The sequence below is a fragment of the Echinops telfairi genome, unplaced genomic scaffold (genome assembly GCF_000313985.2).
Source record: "Echinops telfairi isolate 266 unplaced genomic scaffold, ASM31398v2 ScPeMD7_1;HRSCAF=3_0, whole genome shotgun sequence".
Taxonomy (NCBI): domain Eukaryota; kingdom Metazoa; phylum Chordata; class Mammalia; order Afrosoricida; family Tenrecidae; genus Echinops; species Echinops telfairi.
Window position 1 is genome coordinate 48704093 of NW_022103896.1, and position 4540 is coordinate 48708632.

Consider the following 4540-nt stretch of genomic DNA (forward strand, 5'->3'; position numbering starts at 1 on the left):
TCTAAAATGATTTAATTCCTTAATATTACAACATCTCGATAGATCACTAACTAGTTCTGTTACCATTTCGCTCTTTTCAGGTTTCAGTGTCTCGTTACACCCTTTCGATTGTTTTGCACACAGTCTACTTCTCCCTCAAGATGCTAGAGGTATTATTCACTTAGAAAGTTGATTAATTCCTTAAATCTGTTAAAGAATTTAAGGTTAGTTTTATTTTTTATTTTTTATTTTTAATCATTTTATTAGGGGCTCATACAACCCTATCACAATCCCTACATACACCAATTGTGTAAAGCACATTTATACATTCATTGCCCTCATCATTCTCAAAATATTTGCTTTCCACTTAAGCCCCTGGCATCAGGTCCTCATTTTTCCCCTCCCTCCCTCATGAACCCTTGATAATTTATAAATTATTATTTTGTCATATCTTGCCCTGTCTGATGTCTCCCTTCACCCACTTTTCCGTTGTCCGTCCCCCAGGGAGGAGGTCACATGTAGATCCTTGTAATGGGTTCCCCCTTTCTAAGCCACCCTCCTTCTACCCTCCCAGTATCACCACTCACACCACTGGTCCTGAAGAGATCATCTGCCCTGGATTCCCTGTGTTTCCAGTTCCTATCTGTACCAGTGTACATCCTCTGGTCTAGCCAGACTTGAAAGGTAGAATTGGGATAATGATAGTGAGGGGAGGAGGAAACATTTAGGAACTAGAGGAAAGTTGTATTTTTCATCGTTGCTACATCGCACCCTGACTGGCTCGTCTCCTCCCCAAAACCCCTCTGCAAGGGGATCTCCAGTGGCGTACTAATGGGCTTTGGGTCTCCACTCCACACTCCCCCATCATTCACTATGGTAAGATTTTTTTGTTCTGATGATGCCTTATACCTGATCCCTTCAACACCTCGTGATTGCATAGGCTGGCGTGCTTCTTCCATGTGGGCTTTGTTGCTTCTGTTGATTACCTTCAAGCCTTTAAGACCCCAGGCGGGGTCTTTTTGATAGCCGGGCACCGTCAGCTTTCTTCAACACATTTGCTTATGCACCCATTTGTCTTCAGTGATCCGTTAGACACCTTGTGATCACACAGGCTGATATGTTCTCCCATGTGGGCTTTGTTGCTTCTCAGCTAGATGGCTGCTTGTTTACCTTCAAGCTTTTAAGACCCCAGACACTATACTTTTTGATAGTCGGGCACCATCAGCTTTCTTCACCACATTTGCTTATTCACCCGCTTTATTTCAGCGGTTGTGTCGGGAAGGTAAGCATCATAGAATGGCAATTTAATAGAAGAAAGTATTCTTGCATTGAGGGAGTACTTGAGTGGAGGCCCAATGTCCTTCTGCTACCTTAATACTAAACCTATAAATATAAACACATAGATCTACTTTCCCAACCTCATATAAATATATTTGCATATGTACATGTCTTTATCTAGACCTCTATAAATACCCTTTGCCTCCCAGCTCTTTCCTCTATTTCCCTTGATTTTCCTTCTGTCCCAGTATCATGCTCAGTCCCCACCAGGATTTCAGCACTTCCTCTTTGTTACATTCCCCTGTAACCTGTGAGAACTTTGAATTTGCAATCTGAGATCAATATTTTAGCTTGAAACCATTTTCTATCATATAGTTGCTTATTGATTCCTTTCCTTTTGTTCTGTCTGTTGCTCAGGGAACAGTGTCTCCCATTAGGTGTATTAAGTCATTTCACCCACAGTCACCCAGCACCAACTACTTCTTGACACAAAGTGACCAAGGCTCCTACTTGTCAAGAGCTAATAATCTTGGGGCATGGAGAAAACTATTAAACAAGTTCAAGGTAATTAAGCAAGGAAGGCAAATTACCGATGAGTGTGGTGCATAGAATTTCACATGGTGCAACAGTAGGGAAGGCGGCATGGCACATTTAGGTAGTGGTCAGAGAAGCACTCTTCCAGAAGATGACTTTGCAGTTGACATCTAGATGATAAGCAAAGCTCTGAGCGAAGAACATTCTGGAAAAAGGAGGGAGTTAGCCCCAAACCCTAAGGAGCAAAGATGCTTACTATGGTGGAGCAAATGAAGGAAGGTCAATGGCAAAAGAGGACTGTGCACAAGTAAAACAATGGCATGAGCTAAGGTCAAAACCAAACAGGGATGGATCTCAAAGCTTCTAAGGCTCAAGGGAAAGAGTTCAGAGATTATCCCTAGTGTGAAGTAAAGAAGGCCTTTGGATGGATTCAAGGTGGATAATGGCATATTCTTATTTGCATTTTAAAATGATCTCTTAGCCCACTAAGGGTAGAACAGATAGGGTGGCATGGGGGATACTGGGCAAGGAACAAGATTGGAAGCTAGGAGACCAGGCATTGCCGTCAGCTCTGCTGAGGGATGAACTATACGTCAGAATCGACCTCTTGGCAGTGAGTGATTGAGTGGCGACTGTTTATTCTTTCCCTAAGGGTAGCCCCTATGTAACATGGCTAAGAATTAGCTATCTGGAGTCTCAGATTGGACAGTTAGGTATCAGTGCTGCTGAAGTTTGTTCAATGTCTGTGAAATTGTATTACCCAAAGAAAGAAATCCGAGAGGCACCAAATAACTAAATCTGCGTAGTATTATTTCCCTGCAGTACGCAATTTTATTTGCAGAGATAAATATAAATTTGTAAATTTATGGGTGCTTAAAGAAATATCCTCTACTTGAATGATAGTATTATTATACCTGACTACTTATAATGCTCTGAGGTGTTGTGATGGTCTAGCAGTTCCACACTGGGCTGCAAACCCTAAGGCCGCTCGTTCAAAACCACCAGCTGCTCCCTGGGAGAAAGATGTGGGTTCTACTCCCAGGAGTGTTTGCAGTCCGGGAACCCTCAGGAGCAGTTCCGCATGAGTCCTCAAGGGTTGCTGAGTTGGAATCACCCAGACGGCAGTAAACTTGGTTTTGAGCAAGAGGTTGATTGATAGAAAGCCTCTTCCTCTTGATTGAAAAGCCCAAAGATGTTATATAGAACAATTTCCCCAGCTCCCTGTTAATAATTAAGTTTTTCCTAATTATTTTAATTCTCTGATTTCAATTCTGATTAAATGGAACTTGTATGGATCTCTAAGGTGAGTGAAAAAGACCTTCTGTCCCTACAGGCCAGCCTAGACGCTGGGGAGAAATAAGAGTCATGCGCATAAGGACTTTCCAGGCACTGGTGCCAAGTTGATGGAACAATTAACCTGTTCAGCAAACTTGAGTACCACCACAGCTCAATAAAACAGCCCGAGCAAGTGCATCAAGGGCAGATCTAGCACCTTGAGTCAGTGAGTCCTTTGACAGGTTCAAAGAGAGAAGGCAAGAAGACTAAAGCTAACATGAGCACAAGAGCTTTATCTGCATCTCATTCTGTATTTGTCACATAGCAAGACTGTGGACTTTATTTTTAGCCTTTTTATTCCTTTCACAGTTTAGTGTCTATTTAAAAAGGCATCAAAAGAAAGAGAGACAGAGTACTATTTATCCAAAAGGGGTAACAATTTTTTTAATTACTGAAATGACAGCGATGCTATCTATAAAATTTTTCAGAACTTTTTAGGCTCGTAGCATATTTTTCCTCACAAAAACTGTAATATTATCACCATGTGAATTTTAAAAAACAAATCAACTGTTGTGGGGAATGATGCTGATATTTTAGCACTTCATAAGATCTCTGAGTAGGAACAGTAAGGCTTTGCTAAACACAGATGTTCAGAATAGTGAAGTGGGTTATTTAAAAAGATGTTTTTGTTGAGTTACTGCCAATTCAGGATGACCCCACAAGTTTCAGAGTAGAACTCCATGGGGTTTCAATGGCGGAGATCTTTGGGAAATAGATTCTTGGCCTTTTCTTTCTTGCCACTTCTTGGAGGATTCAAAGTGCCAGCCTTTTGGTTAGTAGCTGATAGCCTAACCATTTGTACCACTTAGGGTTTTATCATGTCATTTTAAAACTAAAATTGTAAAATATATATATGAATGTGTAGGAGCCATTAAAGAATACAGAGTCACTAAAGATGGTTAAGATCAATAACGTTTTCCCTTTTACGAATCTACTTAATTTTCTTAAGCTTCTAAACTGTTATCCAGTATGCTGTTGCTTTAGACTAATGCATTTTATGTCCAAGATGGAATGAAGACTAGAATAGAGGTTAATTAACAATGTAGGATTTGAAGAAAGATTACTTAAAGTCTAATCCTTGTCGTCATGGTTAGCTGCTATTGAATAGGCCCTAACTGACGGTGACCCCACATATGAGGGAGTACCCCACCCAAATGGAAAAAAGGCTCTGCTGGGCAAGCATCCAGCAACTCGCTCTGAGTCAGTGCACCCAGTGGCGTCACCTGGGAAGGTTCTCTCTGGTCAAAGTGAATTTTTTTATAAAAACAGTTTCACTCAAACCTTGTTTTTTGTGATGGTTGATTTATGAGAACAGTGTGTGGCTGTGAAATTTTGTTTCCTGCTCGGGAAAAATGCCACAGAAACTGTTGTGATGTTGAACACAGCTTACAAGGACAGAGTGATGGGAAAAACT